The sequence below is a fragment of the Mercenaria mercenaria genome, chromosome 11 (genome assembly GCF_021730395.1).
Source record: "Mercenaria mercenaria strain notata chromosome 11, MADL_Memer_1, whole genome shotgun sequence".
NCBI classification, from domain to species: Eukaryota; Metazoa; Mollusca; class Bivalvia; order Venerida; family Veneridae; genus Mercenaria; species Mercenaria mercenaria.
The window spans coordinates 35,040,139-35,063,582 of record NC_069371.1 but is presented as its reverse complement, the minus strand read 5'-3'; the positions used below and the strand labels follow the sequence as shown (position 1 = coordinate 35,063,582).

At 32.8% G+C, this 23,444-nt stretch overlaps 1 protein-coding gene across 2 annotated transcripts in view; it reads right to left on the bottom strand.

The window, feature by feature from the left end:
* LOC123530882 (calcitonin gene-related peptide type 1 receptor-like) overlaps positions 1-21,464 on the bottom strand; it is a 123,195-nt gene extending 101,731 nt beyond the window's left edge. For both annotated transcript variants that reach the window (XM_053517119.1, XM_053517117.1), the window contains exon 1: positions 21,287-21,464. The gene's annotated coding sequence lies outside the window, so the exon portion shown is untranslated. The remainder of the gene's footprint in view (positions 1-21,286) is intronic.
* Positions 21,465-23,444: the final 1,980 nt, after the last annotated feature.

Here is a 23,444-nt window from a genome sequence, read left to right as displayed (position 1 = left end):
ATTCTCAGACTTAACAGACTTTACAAAATAATATACGAATGAAAGTAATACCGACAGCATTACACTAAATGATCTGAGGTGATTTGGAACCCATCTTAACGTGACTTTACCACTGCGCCACCGCGTCATCAGCTATCTATTTGTGTTATTTTAGTAAAAAAAAGATATTTTCAGGATACAAAGACTGCGTAAACTAATGAAAACGCACAAAAATATTGTGTGTGTGTGTGTGTGTTAATGAGTGTCGGGTAAAAAAACAAGGACATATATCAAACAGGGAATGCCATGTTCCAAAAACAAAGCCTCCGCAAAACGAAACCCACAGCACGCAGACGTGCACACTACAAACACACAAACACAAGCACAGGCATACAAAGCAAACACACGATGACAAAACGAACAAATAAAGGAACACAGTGGGGCACCGCCTTGGAACGGCCAATACTTATGGACAAAATATGCAGTAAACTTTACCGTGTTTTTATGAAATACATGCAAGTACAAATTCTGTATAATTTCACAAACCACGTTTTAAAGCCGCGCCATAAACATCTGTTTACACATAGGCATAAATTCGTTTGTCATTTCTGGTTCACAATTCAATCAGGTGGTATACATTATAATTGCATCAGGGAATTGCTTCAATTTTCACTATTTTCGAGAGCAATTATTTCTCAATTTAGATAATGGAATTAGAGGCAATACGTTCAAATCATTATTTCACCGTGTTTCCTGCAAAAACAACGTAATATATCAATTGATTCGATATAGAGTTGATAACGTGTGACCACAAGATGTGTTTTAGCGGTAGGTTATGGTAAACTAAGCATGCATTAATGGCAAACTAACTATTAAAATATTCATTTCAAAGAAAGTTAATTTAACATTCCAGCCTCGGCGGTGTTTCAATAAAGCTTAAGTACAATTTTAAAGTAACGAAACAGACACAAAACTTTTATTCAAATTTTCAACTGCCGCAACACGGGGTTTTAACACTGTTGCTGCGATAGTTAATAAAGTGTTGCAGCATATAACGCAACAAAGTCGGAGACATTTATGCGTTACCATTTTATTAGTCATAGAGCAGGCTAAGCAGCACAAAGATCAATTTCAGACGGTATATCTCCGAACTTCATACATGTAGAATTGCTGTACTAGTTTCTTATATTACCTCGAGGTTTTGAGCGAGTCGAACCCTTTTTCCAAGTAAAATGTTATGGACAGGTGCTTTACACGTATAGTTGATAATTTATCAAAAATAAATATTAAATGAAGGATCTAGAATTCTTCAAGAAGTTGGCCATGTCCGTTTACTTTATGCAAAAACACATACTGTTTCTCAATATTTTAACGCTACGTCTTCATATAAAAAAGATATTTAAAATGGGAAATGGTGCATTACACGCCAATGTTTCTGATTAAAGAAGATGGTGCTTAACACGAACGTTTCCTTTTTGTTAGCTTGATGCAGAAGTTTTGCTATGAACAACTATTCTTATAACAACAAAATTGATTTGAAATTCACAGTTTTCAATGAGATATTTACGCTAACGTGAAACAAGAGCGCCATATTGGGAAAATTATCTCTTTGTTAGAGTAGGCAATTAGACCCTTAATAAAAAAAGAGTTGGGTAACATGTGAATGAAACAGTTCTTAAATCTGATCAGTATCTATAAATGTTATTCCTTGAATGTATTAAAGCCATGATTGCCTTTCTTTTTTATAATTTCCGAAAAAAATTCAATTCAAAATCGCTACGATTTTAACGTGAAAAAGTAGGCATACATAAAGTCAAAGGATTGAGAGTTATGCACCCGCTATTCAGTGGTGGAATTGTACGATTTAAACTGAACTTTAGGTGGTGATATGCGTTATTTTCTGATATAAATGTTTGCATGAGGTCCCTTTCAACCATTGTTTTGCATTTTATATTTTAGCACAAACAGTCTTTGACAGGAATGCAGATAACTATACTGACAGCAAGTCCGACCTCTGTGATCCTGAAAGAAGACACAGTAGAAAAGAACCGTGCAAATTATGTGGACGTAATTTTTACACTAAAGCTAGTTCAAAACACGACAAATGTAAGTTTTCTAGTAAAGAATATTAGACATTTTTCTAGTTAAGAATTGTAATAGAGTCTTGTTGTCTTTTGAGGTAAAAGTAAAAAAACACTTGAAATGTGATATATTTATGAAAGAACACGTATGTAAAGAAGGTTTAGTTACATTGGTCTATATGACATATCATTAATATTAACATTGTGTCGATATTATAATCACATAACTTGTCAACTAAATGGTCTGGTAGTCATTTAGTATATCAGTATGCTCCAATTTCTCTGATTTCAGGTAAAGATGGGGTTATAAAATAATTATCTGTTTTGAAGGGAGAAATCAGACATATTAACTCTTAGTTTTAAAACAAAAATTAAAAATGCAGACGTGTTGTTTGCATATTTAGATGCAGTGCCCATGATGAAGATTTCAGGCGGTAAATATCCAAAGAACTTCGGTAAATATTCAAAGAACTTTACACTGCATACGGATTACGCTGACGTGAACGCTGGCACAGCTGGATTCCAAAATGAGAATTTGTTATCATAGAAATGATCTCACAAAGCATATTGACAACTGAAAAAATGTGGTTCATGTGAAAGGTCTACAAGTACCACTCAGAGATAAAACATGTAAACCCGACATTGATGTCAAATTGTTTTGCCTTTTTTTTTAATTCAAGCATTTTATGAACCAGTGTAGTCGAACTGAAAATTTTCAAAGCTTTTACTTAATGTGATATACATTTTAAATGTTTGATAACATCAATCTGCATTTTGTTTGAGTAAACGATGTTTGATGTAAGACTGGTGACTTTCAGCTGTACTGTGTATAACATTAATTAACATAATATCAATTAAAAGTATTATGAGTTTTAAATGTTTTGCTATTTTGACGAAAATTTAGGGTTATGTCTCACTATAGACAGTAGCTGTAATGAACTAACCTAATTGACTATCTTATAAAGTGCAATTTATCTGTGACTTTTCATACATCTACAGTAATATTTGTCAAAGTTCCATTAACAGTAAAGCACTGAAACCTTACTGAGTTGGCGATAGATCAAAATTAAGCCAGAAACCTTTTATGTCATTTATTGTCGTCTTGCGTTAGGGTTGTCACTTATAGCTTCATTCGTTTAAAAATGTCAGAAGAAAGCAATTATCAGGGCTTGTAAGATGAAATAAAAACTGTAGCACTGCAATGTCCGAAATAAAAGAAGTACGGATTCATTTGCTCAAACCAACAACTTTGATTATAAAATAACCATGGACCATTTCAGTGTAACTAAATGATACACTGAAGTAATGGCTGTTTAATTGTGATATTATATATATATATAATGCGGTCTGTAGAACTTCTATGAAAAAATAACAAAGGTATATTTTGCCAAAACAAGACGTACTTGGACCCGGATCTAGGAGATGGGAGTGGCCTACCCTTCCCCAGTCGTCTGAGAAGTGAGCTATACTCACAAATGTTAAGACCCAAACATACACCAGAGGCCAATATTTTAAACATATATTTCAAACATTTCCTGAACTCACTCCTGTACCTACGCCAAAGGTTGAACAGCATAGGGGCTTCTACCAAAATCAGTGAGGGCATTATATGCCTTAGTCTATTCCTGCATCCAGTTTTCATACAAATATTTCTAAAGTAACAAAATGTTGGCTGAATTCAGGTCGTCATACACCCCGGTCTCTCCCAGCATCGATATTTCATATCTGTCTTTTTAAACTTTCCAAGGGAAGACCTCCTGACCCAATTTAAGGTACCCTCTCTCGTACCTACCCCAAAGATTGAACAGAATTTAGGGTTCTACGATCTGCAATGAGGTCGATATATGCCTCGGTCCCTTTACATTTATGATAATGTACCAGCGACTAATATATCATATCCATATTTCCAAACTTTCCTGGGGACCCCCCGCCCCCCCACTAACAGGAAGGGCCTGTCCTTCATGTACCTACCCCCATTGGCGGGTCACGCATTGTCCGTCCGCTCATTTCCCCCACCCCTCCCCCCACCCCTACCAGTAAAATTTTTCTGGGTCTGGTTCTGTCGCGCAAAGGGATAGTAGGATTTTGAAGTTAGTGTCTCGTGAACCTCATTAAAAATAACGCACACTTTTAACCTCAGCGCTTCAGCAATAAAAAAAGATTTACAGTTGCATACTTTATCTTATTATTGAAGCGTAATTATATCAGACTGAAAAGGAAATTGTCTATGGCATTCGGTCTATCATAGCGTGAACAGATATATAAATAACATATTGCAAGTGTAATAAAGGGTAATTTCAACAGTAAATTAACAGGCGAATACAGAACAGATCGTCTGATTGCTATTAAAGCTGTAATAAGGTATTAAAATACCGCATTAATTGCGATCTACAGCCATACTTAGAAGCGATAACTGAACAACCAGTAATTGATAAATTTCATAAAGTGATTACTAAGTCTTCTACAAAAGGGATGAACTATAGAAGTATTTGTCTTATTTTATACTAAAGCGACTAACGCACACATTTTAGGCGAAAACTAATTTATCTCGAAAATCCAGAAAAGGAGTACTCTGAAAGTGACTAGTGGTACATATGTACAAACTTACTGACATGTTAGATTATTAAGACTTTTGCAAGATATTCTTATAAATAACCAAACTCTTTCGAAATTAGGCAGACAATTTACATTCTTCTTGTAGCATTTTTACCAACTTCATCCACTTATCATTTTTCTGTGTCATATATACATTATATGCCAAACTTGGTTGGAATGGACATGTTGAAAATTTTCACTCAAACCACGGGTGAATAGCTTTAATATACTGAATTTTGGTTAAGCCACTGACGCTTGTCGAAAACCTTTGGTTTTCAGTACATTTTATGAAATTAATATTTTAGTTTTTTTTTTGTTTTTTTTTTGTAAATGTATGACAGACGATGCATGTCTATATTCTACGACATTTAAACTGTTGAAGCACAAACGATGTTTTGTTGTATTATTGTTATTATAAAACAAAAATCGTAGATTCACACTCTATGATTTTTATCCACAAGGACGACGCAGTGTGGATTGATAAAAACTGCGTTTGTTAGGTATTACTACTCGAGCACATATAGCGACGTCATAAACATTCAAACGATTGGGACTTCACGACCGACTATGTCATTTATATTTCAACACGTATTGTAAACAACGTAAGCAGATGTCCACACACTACTTTTCTAATGTTATTTGAGTACAACTTAGCTGACATCTAGAGTCATCATTAAAAATATATATGCGTTGTTTCCAGATTTGCTTGGTAACGTTTGACTGAGACGAAGGGCTAAACATTTATGCTATGATTAGTTCCTCTCCATGTGAGTATAGTTAATGCAATAAGAAAATGATACAAACAGACCTATCTCTGACCTTAACGATAATTTCAGTCAAATATACTGTCAATAATAAAGATACACGTAGTAGAGAAAATCTTGACAGTTTCAGGTTCATTAGAATGAAAATGCTTTGGTAGTGTTTAAATGTTACATCAATTTTACTCTTTCTACTTAACCTTTTTTTCACATATTTTCTAGGTAATATGGGTTATAGTCATAATGGTAGTTGAAATATGATATATGTTAAGTAGAAGTTTGCCATACTCTAAGAACTCATCTGATCTGCTAGGCAACAATCAACCATTTATTTTCCATACCGTAATATGCATAAACATATATTTATTAAAATACAATTGAATTCGAAACACTAACAAACAATTCTATATTAGATTAAAGTATGTAAGATTTCCTGTATGATTCATGAATAATGGCAGCAGCTTCATTCGACGGCTTCTTTTAACCTTTCCTTGATTTGATTTTATCGTCAGTAAAAACGTCACAAAAGGTCAGATTATTCAATTAGGACTATAAATTTTGTGGACACTGACCTTTGCCTTTTAGAACAATGTCTACTTATACCCACAAAGGACCATTAACTGAAATGGTGTAAAGGTTACGCATTTTATCTGTAAAATGTTTTACTGGGGATGCACTGGTTTTTTTTCGGAATCATATACATCGCTCGCCGTGCATCGGAATCATATACATCGCTCGCCGTGCATCAGAATCATATACATCGCTCGCCGCGCTTTTCAAATGCTTATACAGACATGAAGAGAACATTAGTGTAAGCTTTCATCTGTTGAATGTTTTGACGTTGGTATGTGTGCTACAATCAGAGAAAGGTAAGGAAATTACATTTGAATAAAACAAATGAAGATTTTTGAACGAACTTATACCTGTGATAGTACGAAAGGCATGTATCTAGAGACCTGTGATAATCTGTGTGATATTTTCTTTAAACTTGTCTACCAAAATGTAAACTCAGGCTTCGATTATAGGCGACACCTTTTGCACAATAAATCTACAAGGCTTAGGTCGGTATTTGAGAACTTAACGACCCATCTGAGAACCTTTGTTATTTCGTCTTGTGCAGATAGCCTGTACTTGACGACTTGTGTAATATTAATCGTTTAAGCGATGAATTCCATTCAACATTTTGTTCAGATGATAGAAAGAAAAATATTAAATTGTACTTTTGTCGTAACTCTAATTGTATTAAGTTAGATCAATTAATGAACAGTAAAATTTAATGCAAAAAAAGGACTTGTTAAATTGGCTATATTTGGTAAAAACAAGGAAGAATATCCAACAGAGAAAGCCACGTTCCAAACACGCAGCCTCCTCAAACGCAAACCCAGCACGCGGACGCGCACACGACCAACACACACACACGCACGCACACAAAGCAAACACATAAGTACAAAACAAACACATAAAAGAACACAGACTCTTTTTATCTAATGTCAAATAGTCATTCTCCCTTAAAATAATACAACCTTTTGGTCTTAGTAATTCCTATTATATGAAACTGCAAATTTTGTTTTTTTTTTATATACATGTTTAGTTACTTGTTTGTTTTGGTGTTATTGTTCTGATCAAATGGTTGTAATAACCCAGGATCTAAATAAATATTGAATCTTGACATTTTTAAATCCTTTCAAATTATTTCATTTGCAAAATAATAAGGAATGCCTTTGATAATAACCTATGAAAATTGACAAATCAAGGCTGGGCTAATATAAGTCTTACGCATCCTCATACTTGTAGAATTCACACTCCTTTTTTGTTAATATGCATATCCAAAACAGGTTCGATAATAAAGAATGTTTCTATTTCAAAGCTTCCGCCAGTTGGCTTGTTTTAGATAGAAAGTGGCCAGATTTATGAACTTTTCGCTTTCATATCCAGACGTAACAGAGCCAGTCAAGTGGAATATCGCCACGAGACATATTTAGTATTATGGAAGGAATGAAAGGTTTCACTTGTAGCAATATCTAGATATTTATATATTTAAGTGGGTGTAGACAGTATTTATTAATTTAATCAGGAACTGATTTTATACTTAATCTATTACTGGATCATGTGTTCTAACTGGTTGTCAGGCAATATTATTAAATAAATTGGCTGGGATCTTTGTGCGGTTTCCCGTCATAATTTAGTCTGGGAGTGCAGTCAGACACTTTACACTTACTTTCTCAGAAAGTAAATCAACACCAATTCATATTTAATTAGCGGTGCATTTATATGCAAACGTCGTTTTGATAAGCGGTACTAGACAGATGTTACATAAAGAACAATGTAGCTTAGGCAAATTGGGTTGTATGCTCCTTGAATGCCGCTAATTTACAAAGGAAAATGTGCATCAATATTGTATTTTTTTTGCCTTCCCTTTGACAGCTTTTTTCGATTTACTGACCTGACTTTCTTGCCTAGAGTTGTCTAAGAAATAAAACAACACTTTAGGAGATTTATAACTAATGTAACTGTTGGTGTTTATATATAGATATATCTTTGTATCAATTTCAAACCATTCAAATTCAAGAGAAAATGCTCCAGAAAGTTCAAATATAACGAGCACTATCATAGAGTTTGGGATTAAAAGATGCCAATGCCGACAACAATGGTCTATTTGTTAAACACTGCCGCATAAAAATGTTTCAATGACCAGACTAGGGGTAGTATTAAGTTATGGGCTCTTTGTGACGTCTGACAAATTTAGTTCTTCTGGCATTAAGTCAGATGTGGTTTGTATTTTTTATTTTCTCTTCCACCTGGTTTCTCTATATCATTGTTACTGTAGTAAACAAGATCATTATGTACGTTAACTAATAGTTTTCATTTCTACAATCTTTAATTCCGTAGGGTCATGTTTCTGCATGAAAATTCATATATCATTCTGTGGTCAAAGCCTTACGTGATTGTGCAATCTCCACACTCTATAATGTGCATTATTCAACTTAATAGAGGAAAAGTATTCTGAGATCCTTAATTAAAAAAAATGCTGGTTGATCTGCCATAGGGAATTTTTTTTGTCTAATGCCACATTTGGTTGGATGAATGTTTAAATCACGCAGTAATATAAGACACGTACAATTTACGGGACGTTGCCCGCATAGGGTAAAGTTATAACGCGACATTTGAATGTTCGCAAGAGCCGTTATTGATTGTCGATTGCTTGGCGTAAATGATTCGTTACTTCAAATGACAGCAATATTAAACAAAGCAAAGGTAATAACTGTAAATACAGTGTTTGATCTGCGGTAATAACTTTTAATATTGTACATGATTCGCAGTAATAACTGTAATATAGTATATGATCCGCGATAAAGGCAACCATGCGGTTCCCTCCATGTCTGATGTTATTCGTGTAAAAAACACGACTTCGTGTCTGCCTTCAAGTAAGTAACTATATACGGCTGCTTATGGCTTAGCTGCTAAATTATTCCGATAAAATGATAGATCACCCTTCTTTATTCAGACATGGTAAGATTTATTTGGCTTTTAAAATTGTCTGGGAAAATTTAATCAGCTATCACTTGTGTTTAATTCGTTTTATTATTGCTGTCTGGTATAGAATTAAATGAACTAGAACAAATACAACTGACAACACTTATTAGCCCACTACCGGTGAAACACCGGAGGGGACTATAGGAATGTCCTCCGTCCGTCCGTCTGTCCGTCCGAGCTGACAATTGCACAGTTAGGTAGCTATAGGAACAATTGGTAACTGTACTTTTTCTTTGATGTCATTTATTCCGTAAGCGTATATGTTGCTTTTTTCTTTTACGCGGCTAAAAGAACAATAAGGAGTAGCAACATAAATTCCACCCGTATGTAGGAAGTCGATCCGTTTTTCCGTCTGTCTGTCGGCAAATCTAGATCCTGCAATTACTCAAAAGGTATTCAAGCTAGGTTCATAAAACTTGAATAGAAAGCAATCTGTAGATTATGCATGTACATGATTTATGCTTGTAGGTCCTAGGTCAAAGTCATTATTGAAGGCAAAGTAAAAACTGTTTATATGCATTGATGGATTATCTCAGTGCTACACATAAGTTTACGTTCCCCATGAGGAGAAAATGTGTCAGAGCTATGCTGGTCGGTTAAAGGTCAAAAGTCACTGTTTAAGGTCAAGTTAACTTTTTTCTGCTCCATAACGTTTAATTGCATTGAAGGATTTTTTATTACTACACAGAAATATTTCCCATGATTAGTATGTGTCGCGCACATGACCCATGGTTGTCGGTCAAAGGTCAAGTAAAAGTGTTTCTGCTCCGTAACTTTTATGTGCATTGAAGGATTTACATAGTAATGCACACAGATGTTCCCAATGATAAAACAATGTGTTACGTACATGGTATATACACGTAGATTAAGGTCACTATTGAAATTGAAGTAAAATGTCTTGTTTTAGGTCCTAAATGCCTCGAAGTCTTTTAGTCCTAACATTGTTGCCAACTTCCACAAGGGACGTGTCAGAATAATTTGTATATTATATATATTGCTAACGTAATAAGTAAGCACAGATAGTGCTCGACTCCTTTTCATTGTATCATTACTATAATTATAGTTTAATTGCTGTAAATTATAGAATTTGGGTCATTTATGGACGATTTGGGTTAATTACAGAGATAGCTGGATCCCAGCATCACACATTGTGTTATATACAATAGTAAAAAGGAACCGACCATTTGTTAGAGCAAGTACTCGTTGTAGAATACTATGTACTAATTTAGACCAATCAGAAACAAGTTCTATAAATAGCACCAGTTAAAGCTCACTTCTACTAAGGTATAAATAGGCAGATGGACGACAGAGATATCATTCTGTATCCAGCGATTGAAAAGACACACCGAAGATTCAACTAATAATTCATCCCAGTACCCTGATAAGGAAGTTATTGCAACTACACTGTCAGGGCGGATAAATTATTAAAAAGAAGACGTTTGAAGTTCATAGACTAAAGAAGAGTTGCAGAATTTCAACAAGGTTTTGAGCTATAGGGCCAGTGCTTAGGAGTTTTACCTTTAGGGTAGTTGAATGCTATAGACGATAGCAAATATAGGCTGAGCATCGGAAAGCTGAGACAGAGACCCAGAGTTTGGTAATCTACTGAAATAGTAGGAAAGTTCCAGCTTATAGACGAGGTTCAGCGTTGTTGGCGAAGTACAGCAAAGGCATCGGGGATATACCTATATGGTAGTTGAATGCTACATGTGATAGCATATAGACGCTGAGCATCCAGGAGTAAGTTAAGTTAGCAAGGAGAAAATTTTATATATATGAGATATATGGTCTCACCAGCTATACGTTTTAACAAAGGACATTCTACATCGTTTGTCAGGTAGTCTAAGACATAGTCACCTCAGCGACTGGACCCATTTCATTGTTCAAGATACTAAAGGCGTAGGCACTTCCCTGGGTCATATAACAAGTATCCTGACAGGACGAACACTAACAAAGTTTTCCACCAGTAGGGGACTTCTGTGTCGTCTCCTATGTATTTAATATGGAATGCTTTACTTGCAGTATTATGTAACTGCTTACTTATGAAAGTCAATGTTTGCTCCTAATAATTTCCATTCACTATATTTTCATACTAACCAAATAAATACTGATATTCCCTGTAAATCGTAAATGCGACCTTATAAAAATAAATGCAAGACGTTTTGTTTTTAGCGGGACTTGACGGTGACGTCAACAAGCATTAGTCTGAATTTGAATTATTTCAATTGTTGTTGTTTTAAAAGAACGCCATGGTGTAGAAAAATACTTGAAATTTATTTGTTTGATAAACTAGTCAATGAGGGCGAAACATTATTGAAATATGAGTGAATATTTTAAAGTATTATAACCTGGTAGCTTTTCAAGTGTAACCTCAACACATTGTTAATGCCATATTAGAAAACCTATAGAATACAGAGTTTGGACATAACCATAACACACTGAAATGAACTATCCAGATTTGCGATGAATACTCCACGATAATTTCGACAAAACTTTAATGCAATTTTGGTAGAATTATATGTTTATTATAAAATAATAATTTAAAATTGCGTTTCGATAAGAAAACAGGTACATAATAACAATAATTAGTACTTAGAGGCCTGTACTGGTTCTTCCCAAGAAAGGCGGCTTCGCGTGTACCGTGCACGTTAAAGAACTAGACTGTCTACTCGCAAAGAGCTGGTCTAAGTTAGCCGGACACGTCTGTATCTAAAAAGGTATTTCTCTCTATCTGTTCTGAGGGCTTTATTTCACTCTGTCCCTCTGGTCAAATCGTCTGTGTCTGTACTAGTAGAGGATGAATTTCGCGCCTTGTGTGACTGCGTTTGCTGTATATAAAGCGCATTTGAACGTGTTTATCGTGGAAAGGGCGCTATATAAATCTGGTATGATAATAATAATAATAATAATTTTACAGTTTACGAAAGTATCTGTATTCAATATTTTAAGTAAAGAGTCTTTTCTATCCTGGTGTAAATGTTGATAAACTAACTAACAGAAGAATTACTTTACATGTAGCCAAGCGACTTTAAAAGGTCAAGCATTTAACACTAAACATCCCTTTTGCAAGTAAACATTTAGATGGCCATGAGGACCCTGGGTCGCTCCTCTAGTTTTATACATCAAACATGTTATCAAACGGAGTCGCACAAGAAATAGTTCAATAATCTAGCCTGAGGATTCTTAGCAAAGTATGTCTGACAAGCCATTTTGGAAATCGAGCCAGCGGTTTCAAAACAGATGTTTTTGTTTCTGTTATAAGCTCTGGCAGGCTTGTTTTTTTATGAATCCGAAAATTGCAAACATTCTTAGTAAATGACACGACAGGAAAATTCCTAATTGGGTCAGCAGTTTCTGACATTACTTTAAATTTCCCCATTATGTCTGTGTCTTTTACAGAAAAAAGAGAGATATGAACAATGCACTCGCAACTGCTGCGAGCGTATACATTTGTATTTATTTCCAGATAAATGTTACATTTATTTGTTTGACAAGACTTCCTATTGGGCCTTTCATTCATGATGGGGACGTGAAAAGAGGTTTTATACGCGTAGAAACTATACTTGTTCCTGAGTAATAATATGTAATACCCGCCAAACTTAACCAAAACGTATAAATTATGCTAATGGTCATGTTTGTTCCCTTTTAAGGATATTTCGTCCAATTTATATCTAAGATGGTGAAGCTGAGGAAACGCTTTTATACGCGTAGAAACTGTATTTGTTCCTGAGTAATAAAATGTAATACCCGCCAAACTTAAGCAAAACGTATAAATTATGCTAATGATCATGTTTGTTCCCTTTTAAAGATATCACGTCCAATTTATGTCTAAGATGTTGAAGCTGTGGAAACGCATTTATGTCAGTTATTGTTCTTGTAGCACTTGCTACAACATGTAATACCTGTTTATCTAAATTATATTTCAATCTACATAAAGGCCAATTTTGTTGGGTGCTTGTTTTTATGTTTTTGAAATTCTGTTCTACAGAGTTAATGCCTTTATCACTATAAAATGGATAGTTTGTTACTAATTTATACTAAACTGCATTTATATTTTGTGAGTTACATTAGTTCTGCAGCTTCGTGCAACCGTTCTTTTCATTAATGTTCTTAAGGAGGTAGGTTACCTTGTTACAAGGGTAAATTCAAATTAGTTGAACCGCAACACATTTTTGTATTTCGTGTAATATGAAGTTTTAACTGCTACAATCTTAATTTCGTTCGTCTCTGTCCCTTCAAGTTCAATTTTTATCCAGGTTTGAAGAACATGACCCTCCAAAGGTATTTCATATTGAAAGAAGAAGGAAAATATGGATATTTAACACTTTTCAGTGTATTTTAGTTTCATTGATATCCGTAGAAGTCTGCATAATTGATAATTTTACTAGAATGCACGCTATCTTTCTAACAAAAGCTTAGAATGTATATGTCGCGGGGCTCGTGTTTCCATGGTAACGCATTTTCTCTCATTTTTAAACAACTGTGTATAAAAGTAGGGATTTTCGACGGCTTCAGTGCCATTCTGTTAATGACCAACATGGAATATTTGGGTAATATTATTAGCAAAATACCAAGCCCTTTACATGGTACCCTATTTTTCTTAAAGTTTAAAGTAACCATCGCAACAGAGATGTTTAAAATAGCTTATATCTTGCTTTTTGTCGTAGCTTCTTATAAAAAATATTGAATCAGATTATCTTTATAGTTAATGTAGCTATAAAACATATTATTTCTAACGTAAGTTATATTTTCGTGTTATTTGCATTTATTCAAACAAATTTCACAGCTTAGAATACTTACAGCAGTACCCCTCGTCTGGCATTTTTCATGGAAAAATCGTTCAGCATGCTGCTATTATTGTCATGGATGTTGTTGAAATGAAAATAAAAAGCCGAAGCTGTGTTTCTTAAAAAGACCAGTGTCAACGCTTTTGAATTTTACATTTAGATACATAGGTCACAGGCTTCGTGTCCATGGTAACATCAATTCAATTCAAGAAACCACATTTTTCTACCGAAATTGGAACAATTTTAGATCTTAGTTTTAGTATATAAGTAACAAATTATCAACGGAACCTGAAAAATAGGTATTACAAATCAAACTGCTAGATTTTTTTATTTGAAAATGGCCGTAACAAGTAACCTTTCACCCAACTATATTCCAAATAACATTGATTACCATCATCCATTTCCTTACATTCCGCATAACATTTCAATATAACTACATAAAAGAAGCAAAATATTGATTTTTATTCAGAGCAAAAGACTCATAAAAATATTTCAGCAAATAATGGTTGTTTGAAAATAGTTAAAATAAAAAAAATGCACAGAATTACGTACTTTCAAGATAAAAACTATTAATTTTGCGCGGTAACTGACACGTCAGTGACGTCATTTTAAGGCAACATTGTTTTGAAACGTTTCTGCGGCAATTTATTCATTATTTCTGAATTATTAAACCATAAAGCATCAGATCGAAGACAGGTTCATGATTTGTTTTCAGAAGAATGAATATACAAACACATTTAGTTTGTCGTAAACGTCGTCGTAAATCGTCACGTTAGCTTCCGGTTGGACATGCGCACATACAAATATGAAGGTAACCTACCTCCTTAAATTAGACAAATACAATTCATTCAAAGGAAGCAGACAAGTGTCTAGATGGTAATATATCCTCAAACACCCAAAGGACTTTTGAAGGACATTAATTGACGGGATGTAATAGAATGGTCACTTACTTTATATCTTTGTGAAAGTAATGAATGACGCCGATTTCTCTTTTTAGCTTAGCACTTATCGACAACTTACGTTAATCAAAGTTACATATCGTTAAATGTACACTGTATTGGACCTTTGTCATAAAAGTAATGAGCCTACAGAAACGTCACATACAAATATATATTTGCCTTTCCTGAACGCATCGTAGAACGCGTTATGAAAACTTTATTCACTAAAATTAATTATTTTACATTCTTTATTTACTATCTAATAAGCATTTCAATACTAACATCTAAATCAATTTACCAAGGTAGCTAGCTAAATAAGCTAATATCGTTCCTCAGCTGGCTGTGGAAATGTTTTATGTAACGAAGGTCGCGGTATTAATGACACAATCTTTATACAAGAGTATTGTACGCAGGAGAGACACTCTTGCCTTAAGCTTGCAAGTAAGCCTAGTGCTTTCATCAATATGGAGAGAGGGATAACTCATCTCTTTTTCAAGTTCTTCACCTCAAGATTATCCAACTAATAGTGTTTCATATTAGAAAGAACTGGAATTATTTCGTTCTATTAATTAAAATAAAATTTTGTTCTCTCTGATAGACATTTTCCTCCTCTAAATGTTATAAACAGTATTGTAAAATGATTGTGTTTTTCATACTGAAAATAAACAAAACAAGATTCTTAATCTAAGAACAATAGATTATTGGGGAACATAATTTCAAATTTTCAAGAAGTATTGAAATTTACGGCAATATATGTCAGGTTTCGGATACTCAACAAGAAAAATGTAATTTGGTTGTATATTCCCTGACATATGTGTCCCATTTTGTGCTGGTATCATTATATATTACCCGCATACATATTATTATACAGTTCATAATTTAAACAGATGCAGCGAAATAATAAATATGAAATTAAGCTTTCGCTGTAGTACACCAAATGTTACACCATGATGTCATCTGTAAAATATAAAATGTTCATCTCAGCCCCATTACTAACAAATGAGCGTAAATATTTTGCCCTCAAATGTCTGGTTTATTTACATATTACATTTATTTTCATGCGTTTTTTCCAACGTTGCTTTGCAATTTCACATTATAGATATCCAGTTGTATTCAAAGTCATTATTGTTGGACAATGAGATGTGATCCATTAGGTAAGTAACACACGAGCATTAATTGTACTAATTTTAGAATTACTTCTTTCAGTAGGTGTTGCCAAATGTATTTGTAAAGATTTTTAATGTCAGAGCCTACTATAATTGTAACTACAATTCTTGAAAATTGCTTTCATGCATGTAAGTTTATCTAGCATATAAATGTCTGGTGTAGTGAAACTAAAGTATTTAGTCTGGTAGCCTGGTATAAAGTAAAAATCAGCCTATAATATTAGATAAACATACAGGCTGTTTTGTCAAACTTTACTACGTACATTTTTCCACGTTTTGCATTCTGTCTCAATTTTTATAACACTCTATTTGCATTTGATTCTTTAGAAGAAGTATCCAGCAATGCAGCAGCTCCATTTGATTGCTACTTTTTTGTTTCGTTTACATTTGAGCCGTGCCATGAGAAAACCAACATAGTGGGTTTGCGACCAGCAAGGATCCAGACCAGCCTGCGCATCCGCGCAGTCTGGTCAGGATCCATGCTGTTCGCTATTAGTTTCTCCAATTCCATTAGGCTTTGAAAGCGAACAGCATGGATCCTGGCCAGACTGCGCGGATGCGCAGGCTGGTCTGGATCCATGCTGGTCGCAAACCCACTATGTTGGTTTTCTCATGGAACGGCTCATTTGATTTTAATAAAGCAGGCATTTGACTGTAACAGAAATATCTGTTTGAATGACAGTCATGCAAATACAGGAAAAAAAATGTTACTAATTAATGTCTCTGTGAGATGAGAGCACTGCATAAGTTAATTAACATTTTGCAAGTAATCTTTAAAGGGACAAACCTACATATTTTAGGCGAAAAATAATTTCTCTAAAAAATCCATAAAAAGTGTCATTGAGTATTCCAAACGTGTCTTGTGATACAAACTTATTGACATAAGATTTTTCCTGTATATTCTTATAAATAACTAAATATATTGTGCAGAAAGGAGTATACCGTTGCAACGCTTTTGAAATAATGCAGAAAACTTACATACTTTTTCCTTTTTTATCAATACCTAACTCTTATTTTCACCCACTTTTACATTTTTAAGTGTCATATATACATTATATGCCAAACGTGTTGAAAATGAATATGTTCAAAATTTCACTCAAATTGTAGGCGAGTAGCTATTATAATTTTGGATGTGCCAATAATTACGGAAACCTATTAGAACCATTTTGTCTTAAGTTATTATGTACTCGGTCTTATGACTCATGTGTTAATACAAAAAGGGGCGATTTTGTGGCTAGGTCACCTCGCCAACCAGTATTCGTGTTCTTTTTTGTTGTTGTTGTTTCTGTTTTGTGAAGAATAATCCGAATATGCAATACTTTATTTTTTATTTATATAACTATTTTGGACTATTTTTAGGCCAACACTTAAACTAGTTTATGCATTATTTTACTTTCATTACAGAAAGAAGCTAAATTTGAACATCAGCACTTTATAAATTCCCAAGGTGTCAACTTAATATTCCTAATAATTTATGCAAAAGGCCTATTAACTAAGTCATCATACCAAATTACTAATGCATAATATTTAAGTAGTAAGTATGGCATTATACCTTATTACAAAGGCAAAATACTTAATAAACGAATGCATGACATATTAACTAAAATAACTGCCCCAAAAATATGATTATATGAAGATATGCCAAGTAGTTACATCAATTATGAAAATAGACAGTAATATAATTAGTAACAATTTTTGGTGCGCAAATGAAATATCATTTACAAGTCTTAAGGCCATTACCATTACTTAGAAAGCTCGAAAATACCTTAATAAGGCCTAATAGGCTTTCTTCAATACTCAAAATACTTTAGAAGTTAATTTTCAATGTATAATTAACTAAACCCTAATAAGACACATAAACATGAAGCTGTGAAAAGTCATAAGGAATTATCTAGCTTGAAAAAAAAAATCAAAATGTTAATTGTAAAACAAGCATTTAAACATATTGAAAGGTAATGTTTCGCTCTCGTTATCATTTTGAAAATACATGAAAAATTAAATTCTACTTAAATCTAAAATTATATTACTTTGTCTGATAAAAGGGGTCTTTATTACGCTATCATGTTATTTGTTGCAATGTCAGCTTCTAACGAGAAATGTCGAGTATTCTCTCTCTTGATTATCGATTGTGTTAAAGCAATTTCCTCTGATTGGATTGTCTCCCTTACATTAGTTAAAAGTCTTATATCAATAGATTTTACATTAATGTTAATATTGCTTTGCGCAATGCATTGAAATAAAGCTGGCATATATATTTATTTATTGAATAAAACGATTTCATATGCTTTTCCATAAGTATTTAATTACAACAAAATACAAACTGGCTATCGGCTCATCAGTGTATTGTTAAATAATTAAATACTGTTGGAAAGGCACGTGAAGTCGTTTTATTTACATAATTTATAGACTTCCATCTTGTGTCATGTCTGTTCATTTTCAAATATATATATAATTATATTTAAAGTGAAGAAATTGTAAATTCTAGTGATTTTCACTATTTGCTCAATATAAGTGATGGTGATACTTTAAACCATGATTGGAAGTAAAAAGATAGTCATTATAATAAATATTTTTACATCAAATTGAAGAAGATAAATTAATGAAATATACTTCCATATCTCCTATTTTGGAAAACATGATTATATGAAAGAAATCGTAAATTTTAGAGATTTTCATTTTGCTCAGTGTAAGTGCTGGCGATACTATTAAAGCAAAATTGAAAGCAAGAAGATATTCAGTTAGTTAGTTAGAGTAAATATTTTACATCAAACTGAAGAGGAAAAAATGATGTATTCTGTCATAACCGCTAAAACATTCACAAATTAAAAGAAATAATTGAAATTAACCATTGAAAATAGTTTCCCTGTGTAATCTATAGCTCAAAGTTCGGGAAACAATTTTGATTAACGGCTTACATTTATCATTTATCAAACTTTACAACTACAAAGATATGTTGTTCTAAGTTGTTGCATACAGTAAAGTTCATAAACATCTGATATGTTTTAAGATTTTCATGATGATAGTTTCTTTATCAATACAGAATCTTTAAATCTTAAGGAAATTGATTTTCTTCAGTTTGAGTGTAAAACTCTTGATAGATTATAAGAAGCAATTAGCGTTAAAAAACTTTTAACATTTCTAAGTAATTATATGAAATCTTGATCGCATAATTTAAATGCTAATTATTATTATGACGACAGATGTATTATATTTAATTTAAATGATTACTGTACGTCAGACCTATTTTTCAGACACCGGAACTAAAAATGCTAACTTCAAGTAGGCTGTTCTTATCTTAGGTGTGTGTGTGTTTCTGGCATCAAATATCAAAATTTTAAAATGCAAAATTAAAAAGATCATTTATTGAAAAACAGTTCTCTGAACTGAAAATACCGTGACACCCGTTAAAATATTTGTGAAAACTGGAGACAATTCCGCTAAATAAAGCTAATGCTATGTGGTTCTTTTATTCGTCTGTACACAATACATTTTTACCAGTGGGCATGGAAAAGCATACATACTTACTACATAATAACTTGAATGAAACAACAATTGTAAAGATCAAATCAAGTAATGACATAGAGAAATTGTGACATATCCAGTAGTAAAATTTATCAACAAACGTATTTTTAAGATAAAACCCAAAGAGTTTCCAGTTAATAACGTTGCAGATGGAAAGAACACAATCTGTATATTAGGAAATATATCTAGAAAAACAGTACTGTATGAGTAAGCAGAGACTGTTTTATGCATATGTTGTTTTGCAATGCATGTTACAAAGACAGATTACTTCTCTATTGCATCGAAATAAGATTTTGACAGATGTTGTTACTCAAGTACCATGCCAGCAATATATAAACGGAGAAAGGATGATTTATGATACTTTATAAGTAATGAGATTTTTACCTAATACGCATCCAGTAATATAGTATATATCGTAAAAACATCAAAATATCATAACAAAAATGAATGTATTCTTACAAATACAACTGAAAGTATCAACAGGTTTGTAGAATACATCATTTTTTTCAGAAGTCAAGAATTATACTTTAACAAGAAAGAATTGACACACACAATCTTTACCGGTTTCATAACTTCGGGCGTAAAAGTTTCAATCTTTCGAACCAAAATAATGATTTTGTGCCTAATGCATTCTAAATGCCTAACTATATAAAATTATACTGTTTTGTGACCTGTCACATTTCATTTTTAAATTATAATCATTCAGATTTGTTTATTGTTTATTGTATGTTTATGATAATTTGCCATGTTATATTGAAACATTTATTTATATATTGAAATAATTCCATTAATCAATCAACTGACATCATTGTAACTTTGATTGTTAAGAAAAAACATGTTGATTAATTTACGTTTATAAAAAGTTTTGTTAGTCTGCAAATATCAAAAGGAAACAACGTTACGTTTTTTCCGCTGGGAAATCAGACGGACCTCTGACAAAGAAAACCATTTAAGGCGTCCTTGCAAGAAAGAAATGACAGTAATTTTCTATTACGGAGATCATTCTCATAACTGAATAAAGTTGAATAAGCAGTAAGGGTTAACTTTCTTTCTATTTAAAAAATGGTATATATTCTCCTCCTGAAAATATGTTACACAATTCAAATCACTTTGAGAAAATGGTTTTAACTCTTACTTGATACTATTTTAATTTTCTTTGCTTTCATGAATGATGATAAATAAAATAATAAAATAAATAGCAGTGGTAGTGGTAGTAGTAGTAGTATCAGTAGTAATAACAATAATAATAAAACCTTTTTTTGAATAAAGGTTACAGACAAGTGGTACATTGCGTAAAATGATATCTGTTTATTATCAGCGCCATAATGAAATAGATTTTATGCATTGTTAGTTAAAATGTTTAGTGAATTTATGTGCATAATTCTTACGTAAATTTTGCATTTTGTGGTTGGGTCATCGGTAAGTCTAGTATCATTCTAATATGTTCTCTGATTATAATGTTCAGTTTGCACAAAAATCATGATTGTGTTTGTTTCTGCGTCTAAGTTTTGAAAGAACAAATGTTAAAATATGTATGAAAATTATGTTAGTTTTCTTACACATATGAATTACATAATTATTTAATCACTTCCGTCTATTCTTAAGTATAATTTTACCAGCGTGTTATTAAATTAATATTTAGTGAGTGTTTAATGTTTATCATCACATAGCCTTGAAACAAGAGGAGGCAATATCGTAGTTGATTGGTTTTTTTTACATTTAAACCAGGACTTACTTCAAAAAATAAAACAAACGTTCTGTATTGTATTAGTACACACAAGTTCTAGTTTCGTTACTTCTTATATGAATTTGTCTAGTTTTGAAAAGATGGAGATGTCAGGTATCTACATGTATATACCAGATAAATAGAAGGGAGGTTTAGTGAAAGAGTAGAAAAATATCTTTATAGAATTAAATACTTACCAACATGTTATGTCCATTTAATTAGACCTAAATTCTCCCACTATATCACTCTTATACTCATGCATTGTTCCCTAATGACCATTAATCTAATTATGTCCAACTGAAAATACCAATTTACCTTAAAAACTAAAACATTATTTGTTCTTAGCTGTTTGATAAGTAAGCTGCTGATACTGGACTTCTATTACAAAGCTGCAGAGATCTTATATATAGGAGTATTAGCCTCTAGAGAGGCGCTACTGTCTTCAGTTTGTCTTTTATCGGCTAAGTGCCGAGCGGATACTGAGTATAGTGTTCAGATAGATAATAATTTTCGTCACGAGTTATACTTCGCTATAATTCCTCTCTACAATTGACTTCTTAACCAGATTGTTTTTTGAAAACGAATACTAGTGTTTATTTTATATTGCTAATTTCTGGCATCGTCGGAAGTTTACTTGATATGTATACAGTATAGTTATCACGCACATCTGACAAAAATGTGTATCTGTTTGGTTTGTCTAACTGACAAGAGGTACGACAGTTCTGTAGAAGCAAAATATAAGACAAGCTTTTTCATAATCAGTTGTACAGGATCAAGTTTGTTCATGTTGCTGTCTTCTCTATTCTGTTAACTTGACATTGGATATTTTTGTTCAGATAAATATTTAATTACAGTTGAACCTGCATAAGTGGCCAACTACGGACACTTTAAATATAGGCCGTTCCATGAAAAAACCTGTATTAGTGACAAAAGATCAAAATTGAGATAAAAATACATTCATGAAGAACACTCCTTTTCCTTAGAAATCCCAAAAATTGAAGAAATTATCTCAATTATTTCAAGAGTTACAATACTTTCAAGTAGGTAACCTCAGAAATTTTGAGACGCGACTTTAGGAACGTCATGAAAGCTGTATGACGTCGTCGGACATAACGTGTATTTTTCAAGTCATGCGTAAAAATAAGTTAACCGTATATTTTTGGTTTCAGCCTTTTATCTTTACACCTCTATCATTTCATGATACATAGCTGCTTTGGAATTGTAGTTGCCACGACAACACAAATTACATTTATTTGTAAAATATGGTAGAATTTGGTTTTGCCTAAAACAGTTTCTGATGCCATACAATATACATGTATTTGAAAACTGTTTCAAAGTCCGATAAGTCCTGTCATCAATAATCAGATTATCAGTGGGGATTTAATATTAATCAATGAAGAGGGCATTGTTTTATTTCTCGACTTCAAGAAGGCTTTTGATACAATAGAATGGAATTTTATGTTTGATGTTTTGCGTAAATTTGGCTTTAAGAATACTTTTGTTACATGGGTTAAAATACTTTACAATGATATTTATTCTTCCGTAATTAACAATGGCTGGAAGTCTCGCTTCTTCTCAGTTACACGTGGTATAGACAAGGATGTCCATTATCACATGTCCATTATCTGCTCTATTGTTTATTTTAATTGCTGAAATTCTGGCGACTAAAATTAGATCATCAGTTTGTTTATCTGGCATTAAAATCGAAACAGGCACACAGATTAAAAGACTTTTAATCAGCCAGTTAGCTGACGATACAACATTATTTTTACACAATACAGATGAAATACCAATTGCACTGAAAATTCTGGATACCTTTGGAAAACATTCTGGCCTTCAGCTAAATCGGTTAAAAACAGAATTAATTCTTATCGGAAAATGCAAAAATGATAACAAAACTGAAATCTATGGAATAACAATTAAGAAATATGTAAAAGCACTGGGTGTCTATTTTAGTACAAATAAGACTGAATGTGAAAAACTTAATTGGGATAATAAATTAGAAGACTGTCAGCTTATGATAAACAAATGGAATAGTAGAAACTTAACATTTTATGGAAAGACAACTGTAATAAAATCGTTGTTTTTGCCAAAACTAACATATCTAATTCAATCGTTACCGACACCAAAATACGTCATTTCAAAAATTAACACAATGATATTTCAGTTCATTTGGTCAAATAAAAAAGAAAAAATCAGAAGATCTGTCTTAATTGGGCCTAAAGTTAATGGGGGTTTAGATATACCTGATATTGCATCCTATAACAAATCTCTGAAAATGAAATGGATCCAAGCATTGAAACAAAACAACAACGCTAACTGGAAAGTTATCCCTAATGTAATTCTTAACCAATT